Below are 7,796 nucleotides of genomic sequence, written 5' to 3'. Positions count from 1 at the left end.
GTTTGTCAGTCATCTAGACTGGGGGGCCCTTGTGTAGGTTCCAGAAACTGGCCCCCAAGAGTTGATTCTGCTGTTCTTTGCCTGTGCTGGAATCTCCGGCCTGTGGCAACTCTAAGAGTTGTGCTGGTGGACCCAGTGACAGATGAGGAAATTGAGGCCCTGGGTGAGGCAAGAGTCATCAAGGCCAGCCCAGAGCTGGAGGTGGGACGGACATTGGAACCTAGACTCCTGGGTACCTGGGGCTGGGCTTCTGCAGCCAGCAATTTTTGTTTTTTTTTCAGACAGAGTCTCACTCTGTCTCCCAGGCTAGAGTGAGTGCAGTGGCGCGATCTCAGCTCACTGCAACCTCTGCCTCCTGGGTTCAAGCAATTCTCCTGCCTCAGCCTCCAGAGTAGCTGGGACTACAGGCACATGCCACCGTGCCCAGCCATTTTTTTTTTTTTTTTTTTTTTTTGTATTTTTAGTAGAGATGGGGTTTCACCATGTTGGCCAAGATGGTCTCAATCTCCTGACATCAGGTGATCCACCTGCCTCGGCCTCCCAAACTGCTGGGATTACAGGTGTGAGCCACCATGCCTGGCCTGCAGCCAGTGTTTTTGCAGCCTTTTCTGCACAGAGCAGAAGCTGGGCATGTTGGCTCAGTCTGAGTGTCCTACTTCAAGATGTGACCCATCTCAGGGTCACCAAGTCCTAAGCAGTGCTCCTCACCACACACACAGACACAAATTAAATCAAATGCATTGTATGTGAAGACCCCATAACAGGAATAGGCACTACCCTGTATTGAGTACTCACTATGTAGAAGCACTTCCCACCTGTTTCATCTCAGCCTCATATGTAGGAAGCTGAGGCAACGAATGTGTTCAAGGACACACAGGTCAGAAATAACAGAGTTGGAACTTGAACCTGGGTCCTCTTGACTCCAGAGTCTCTGCCCTTAACTTTGATGCTCCTGTGTCTCGTCAGTGAAGTCAAGCAGAGAAAATGGGTTTGCAAACTGCAACAGGCAGGGCCGACCTGGGATCAGAGGCCTTGATTGCTCCTGGGTTTGGCGGGTGGGGGAGTAGGAAGAGGTGCCCAGCCTAGAGGCTGCCGTAGCAAGAACCGCCCACTGCGCCCTCCAGAAAGGGGCCCCCATTTTCTTGCGATGCCAGGGAAGGTCGGGCAGTGAGCACATTAAATAAGGCCATAAATTTGTCATGAAGACTGGAAATGAACAGGGCTTATCATTTATGGATGGAATAATTAAGCCACTGCTTTTGGCGGCTTCGCTGAGGGCTGTGCCTGGACTCCAGGCATCGCCAGCAACCAAGTCAGGGACTGGTTGGGGGATTTCACTGTCATCCCCCCAAACCCAACCATCTCACACCAGACCCTGAGGAGACTCCACCAGCGGCCAGGACAGCCACCTACTCAGTCAGTACAGACCACCCAGGCTTTGTGAGGTCATAAAAACCCTGAACAATCCCAGGGAGACCCCTCTCTCAAACTCTGCCCATGGAGGGGCTACCTACCTCCTTAGATAGAAGTGGTGGACCTGGCTTCCTGGAACAAAAAGAGGCCCCCGGTATGGTAGAAAGTGTGAAGCATTTAGACCGACCTGGGTTCAAGTCTTAGCTCTCTCATGCTCCAGCTGTGTGCCTCTGGGCCAGTGACTTCACCTCTCTGAGCCACCTCTCAAAAATCGGCAAAATAGACCAGGCAAAGTGGCTCATGCAGGTAATCATTGTATTTTGGGAGGAGATAGGATTGCTCTAGGCCAAGCATTTGAGACCAGCCTGGGCAACACAGTGAGACTTCATCTCTACAAAAAACATTTAAAAAGTAGCCGGTGTGGTGGTGCACACCTATAGTCCCAGCTACTCTGGAGGCTGAGGCAGGAGGATCGCTTGAGCCCAGGAGTTCTAGGTTACAGTGATATAGTGAGCTATGATTGCACCACTGCACTCCAGCCTGGCAGACAGAGTGTAACCCTGTGTCTTAAAAAAAAAAAAAAAAAAAAAATAGGCAAAATAGTGTTTTATGAGTTATATGGAGGATCGAGTTAAATCATAGCTATGAAGTGCCTAGTGAGGATCAGGCATATTGTAATTGCTCTACAAATCCAGCATGTCATTTCTTTCTCCCAACAGAGTTCTCAGGACTAGAAGGCTCAGAGAGGCAATGAGACTCAACTGAGGAAGCACAGCAAGTGAGCAAAAAGTGGGTGCCTACTTCCTTCCCCTGGAGTTCCCTGTCATCTATCATGCATGGTATAGGGCTCAGCTCATTCCCCAAGAAAAGGCTGAGTTCCCATCCCCTCCCTGCTCCCAGCTACCGCAGGTCAGTGGAGAAGAGAGGGAGGTCATTGCACAGGTGATTGTAGCCACTCATATTTCCGGAGCTTTTGCAGTGGGGTAAGTGCTGTCCTAGGTGCTCTGCACTTGTGATTTCATTTTATTCTCCAAACAACGCTTTGAAGTGGGAACCATTATTATCCCCATTTTAGAGGTGAAGAAACTAAACTCACACCCGGATCCTTGACCTGAGTCACTTACCAAGACGTGGAATTTGTATGTGATTTCCTGGGTTCTGGCAATGTCAGGCTTGGGGGAGGATAGCAAATTAAGACTATGTGGACTCTGCCGGCGCATTCCAGATTTCCAGCTTTGATATTCCATCTTCTTGAATGGGTTCAAGCCCTTTTTTACAGATTGGGAGACTGAGGCCCAGCCATAGAGGCAGAGCCTTACAGTTTGCCCACTAGTTCTCCAGGGCCTGTCCCATCAGTGGCAGATACCAAGGCTGACGCAATCAGAGAGGCCTCTGCCACCTGCCTTGGGGAAGGGTCTGGACCCTCCTTGCCTCCCCACCCCACCCACTCTGCATCACTATGGCAACCATGCAGGTGAGCCTCATCACCGCTAATCCTCTAATTACCAGCCACCTCTTCAATCGGCTGTAATTACTTTGGGGACACAGTTAACCTCTCATTAGGAACGCACGGCCGCTTTCTCCAAAAGCACAGCAGTGACATGCCTAGTAATTTACCGCCCCGGCTCGCAGGGCCGCTTTGTGTTTAACTCGGGCGCCATTGCATCCCTGTCATTACTCCAGCCCGGTTGTCATGACAATTAATCATTCAATCCCTCATCAGCAACTTTTGCCAAATGTCACCCCGCTCTTGATCAAAATCCATCCTGCAGCCCGACACTGGGGGACTAATGACTTGGAAATAGGCTTCCCCATTCCTGAGAGCTTTTCCCCAAGACTCCTTTTCAGCTCCCTCCAGGAAAGGGAAAGAAAAATGTGAGCTCAGTGTGGAGGGGGGTGAAGGAGGGTGGTGAAGGTGGCAGAAAAATTAGCATGTATTGAGTGCTTACTCTGTGCTAGGCACCTGAGGGACATCCATGCATTTAACCCTAATGGCAACACATTTCCTAGAAGGGGAAAACTGAGGCTTAGGGAAGCTGAATGGTTTGCCCACAAGGAATTATAGAGAGAGTCTTCCTTAGACCTCTCTGATTCCCAAGCTGGGCTGTTTTGACCAGACCTCAAGAATCTTGACCATCACCAATTATCAAGGATCCTGGAATGCCAGAGTTTGGACAGCCCAGTTTAATGGGCCAGAAATTAGCTGGCCCATAAAATCTAGGGCAAAAAGCATTAAGAGACAAACCTGGACACTTTATGATAAGGAGCCCAATCCGGGATGAGCAGATAACTGTCGTGAATACCTATGCCCCCAACAACATGGCAGCAACATCTGGCAGACAGCAACCTCAGAATCCAGATGAAGAAATAGGCTGAAACATATTGGTAATAATGCCATAAAATTATCTAGACTAAGATTCTTGACCTGGGGTCCTTGGAGCTTCATGATAGACTTTGGTGGCCCATGAGGCCCCTGAAAATCAGGCTACATTTTGATCGGATGTATGGGCATTTTTCTAGGAAGATGCTACAGAAAATGCTGAGAACTACTGCTCTAGTACATTTCTCTCATCTTTCCCCATATCCCTATTTTATAGAAGGGAATACTGAGGCCCAGGTAGGGGCCATGGCTTGTCCAAAGTTTCATAGCAATTCAGGGTGGAAACCCCAGGTCCAAGCAGGGGTGAACTCTTTCACAAATGCCTAGAGCAGCCAAGTAGGGCGGGGCAGGCTGTACAGTGCACAGCCCCAGGAGGCCTTCATGAAGACAGTGATATGCGTGACACCTTCCTCTCCGGGTTCTGCTAGATCAAGGGGAAGATTTTTTTCTCCTTCACAGTGGCCGCCAGCCCCCCAGTCCTCACACTCCTATGGAAGCCCAGCCCCCAATCCTGCTAAAGGAATCTTTCCTAGGCCCCTCCTAGGGAACGTTCCTGCTGGCTGGGCGGCCAGCATGTGTGAGACATAATTACAGCACGTTGTAAATGGCATTAACAGACTGTCACAGCAGCCACATGGTATTAGCAAATGGCTCTGTCTTCATCATGCAGTCCCCGCAGCCCCCGGGATAGAGCACTTCCCAAGGGGTCTTCTTCCAGGTCCAGGTTGCATAAGCCTCCTGGTGGGGGACTAGGGGTGGGGAAATGATTCAACTCACGGAGACCTGGCGATTCTCCAAGGCTTTCTGAGGTCTCAGCAAAGAACTGAGTAAAAAGTTAGGAAATCTGATTTATAAACCTAGTTCAGCAGCAAACTTTCTGTGAGGGACAAACTAACCTTTATCAGGCAGCTACTTATGTGCCAGGTGCTCTAGAATGTAATCTTATTTAAACCTCATAACAACAGCTAAACAATTATATTCACCTTGCTTTACTGAGGTTCAGAGGGGAAAGGTCGCTTGTCCAAGTCCCTTCAGCTAATAAGTGGCAGATGTAGGATTCAAACCAAGGTCTGATGCCTTCAGAACCTGGGCTTTTCCATATATCATGTTGCTTCTTTGGAAAATTCTTTGATCAGTTTTCTGACAATAGAATCTATAGCCTTGAAGGTAATTCTCTAAAGCTGCCAGCCCACCGGAAAGTTACCAGCCCCTGAGCTCTACTTAATGGGGTTTTCATGGGAGCAACATAGTAACGATATGGTAATAATTGAGATAATAACAATTGTTAAATGTTTCCATACAGTTTATCCTATGATTCTTTGTAACAAACCTGTGAAGAAAAAGGAACAAGTAACCCTATTTGAGAGAGTTGAAAACTAAGGCCCAGAGGGGGAAAGGAACTTCCTCAAAGTTCCACAGTAAGTCTGTGGTGGAGCCAGGATGAATTCCCTTTGTGTCCTAATTTTCAGTCCTGGTTTTTTTCCACAAGCCATGGAGAAAAGTGTCCATAGGGCTGTGTCTGGAGACTGAGCAGGAGAGCATTCATTCTTCCCGGTGCTTCCTGCCCTCCCACCTGCCCAGTGGACACCAGTGATTTATGCTTTATCTGGGAGGCCTCCAGGCTGCAGGCAGCAGGATGGGCTGCTTCCCGACTGGTAAACAAATCCCCCACTGAGCAGGTCATATTTTATCCAGGCCACCACCTGCCAGCTCATTTGCTTACAGATACAGGTGCTTCACCAGGAAGGAATTAGCGATTACTTAGCCCAGAGACCCTGGCAGATAGAGAGCAAGCCTGGACCATAGCTGTGGTGGGAAGCCAGGAACCTGTCTGTGAGGTCTCTATCTCCTCCCAGACCTTTATCCTGATCTGGAACCAAAGGATAGGTAAGAGTCAAGGATAGAATGAGGGGCCGCGTGCAGTTGCTCACACCTGTAATCTCAGCACTTTGGGAGACTGAGGTGGGAGGATCCCTTGACCCCAGGAGTTTGAGATCAGCCTGGCCAACATGGCAAAACCACGTCTCTACTAAAACTATAAAAATTAGCTGGGTGTGGTGGCGCACACCTGTGGTCCCAGCTACTCGGGAGGCTGAGGCACCAGGATCGCTCAAACCCAGGAGGTGGAGATTGCAGTGACCTGAGACTATATCACTGTACTCCAGCTTGGGAGACAGAGCAAGATTCTGTCTGGAAAAAAAAAAAAAGAAGAAGAAAAAGGATAGAAGGAGAAACCTACCTGCTGTGGAGGAAGCTGATCCCCTGCTCCCAACCCCATCCACATTCTACCAGTTCTTCAGAGTTTGGTGCCAATAACCCCACTCTCGGCAGACTTCCAAGATAAAAAAAAAAATGACCTATCACTGTTGATCTTAACCTTTATCATGAGGCTGAGCTAGTGTTTGTCAGTCTTTTCCACTGTCATATTACTCTGGAGAGCAGTGGCATGATCACAACTCATGGCAGCCTCAACCCCCTGGGCTCAAGCAGTCCCCCCACCTCAGCCTCCCAAAGTGCTGAGATTACAGGTATAAGCCTGTAATGTTACTTTCGTGTTTCCTCCTTTCCATATTGTACTCTTCAGAAGGAAGTCACTAAACGCATCCCAAACTTCAGGAGTGGGAAGTTACGCAGCACCTCCTTGAGGGCAGAGTATTTACATAAATTATTCAGAATTATTCTGCAAAGGAGATTTGTATGTTCTCTTCTTTGTTTATTCAATCATTTATTTTTATTAGTGTGGACTCATGGATATTTGTTTCATACTTTGAGTCATGATCCAGTGCCACTGTGTGCTTTTTAAATGACACTTGGCTCTTTCTTCCTTGGTTCACCAGTAATTACCAAAAATCTGTTCTGAGGCAATCTTATTCCATGGTATTTTAATAGGCAATCCCCTCAAAATAGATTTTGGAGGCAAGTCATTTGGGTAATGGTGGAAAAGGATTGGAAAGAGATCTTGACTGCACTGACTGGCCAGACTTTTTTTTTTTTTGGAAGATAGCGTCTTGCTCTGTTGCCCAGGCTGAGTGCTGTTGTGCAATCAGAGCTCACTGCAGCACTGACCTCTCAGGCTCAAGGAATCCTCTTGCCTCAGCTCTCAAGTAGCTAAGACTACAGGCATGCATCACCATGCCCAGCTAATTTTTTTTTTTTTTCCAGAGATGAGGGGGTGGTCTTGTTGGTCTTGAACTCCTGGCCTCAAATGATCGTCCAGTCTTGGCCTCCCAAAGAGTTGAAATTATAGGTGTGAGCCACCATGCCTGGCCCAAATCTTTTAATGTGCTAATAATGTGAGTAGTGAATCACTTAGAGGAAGGTCTAATAGGCAACATTTCCCACATTTTTTTTTTTCCTGGAACCCTGGTCTGGGGGCAGGGGAGGAGGGGCAGGTAAAGGACACATATGAGAAAATCATCAAACCAGGAGCTCTTAAGGACAAAGATCATGTTTTATCCTCCTCTTCCTGTCTAGAAATTAGTACAGAGAAGGTGCCAAGGAAAAGTAGTTGGATAGGTGGAAGGATAGATAGATGGATGGACGGGTGAGTGAAAGGGTGAATGGATGGATGGATGGATGGATGGATGGATGGATGGATGGATGGATGGATGGATGAATGGATGGGTAAGTGGATGGTTATGTAAATGGATAGATAGAAACATGGAAAGATGAACAGACAGAAGGTGTCTGTTCTGTGTGGTTGGTAGATGGATGGATGAATGGGTGAGTTGGCAGGTGGACGAATGGATAAATAATTGGGTTGGTAGGTGAATGAATGGATGGATAAATGAGTTGATAGGCGGATGACTGGATACATAGATGGGTTGACAGGTAGATGGATGGATGGATGGATGGATGGATGGATGGATGGATGAATGAATGGATGGGTAAGTGGATGGTTATGTAAATGGATAGATAGAAACATGGAAAGATGAACAGACAGAAGGTGTCTGTTCTGTGTGGTTGGTAGATGGATGGATGAATGGGTGAGTTGGCAGGTGGA

The 7,796-nt window shown here is 47.9% G+C and overlaps 1 long non-coding RNA gene across 2 annotated transcripts in view; it reads left to right on the top strand.

Annotated features, from left to right (window-relative positions):
• Positions 1–1,517: 1,517 nt before the first annotated feature.
• The window catches only part of LOC108534407 (uncharacterized), a 19,375-nt gene continuing 13,096 nt past the window's right edge, over positions 1,518–7,796 (top strand). For both annotated transcript variants that reach the window (XR_001886966.1, XR_001886965.1), the window contains exons 1-3: positions 1,518–1,719; positions 2,133–2,202; positions 2,314–2,396. This is a non-coding gene — a long non-coding RNA (uncharacterized LOC108534407). The remainder of the gene's footprint in view (positions 1,720–2,132; positions 2,203–2,313; positions 2,397–7,796) is intronic.

Source organism: Rhinopithecus bieti, unplaced genomic scaffold (assembly GCF_001698545.2).
Source record: "Rhinopithecus bieti isolate Rb0 unplaced genomic scaffold, ASM169854v2 scaffold_11933, whole genome shotgun sequence".
Classification (NCBI taxonomy): Eukaryota; Metazoa; Chordata; class Mammalia; order Primates; family Cercopithecidae; genus Rhinopithecus; species Rhinopithecus bieti.
The sequence above is the reverse complement of the archived record's forward strand: the minus strand, read 5'-3'. Positions and strand labels throughout refer to the sequence as shown.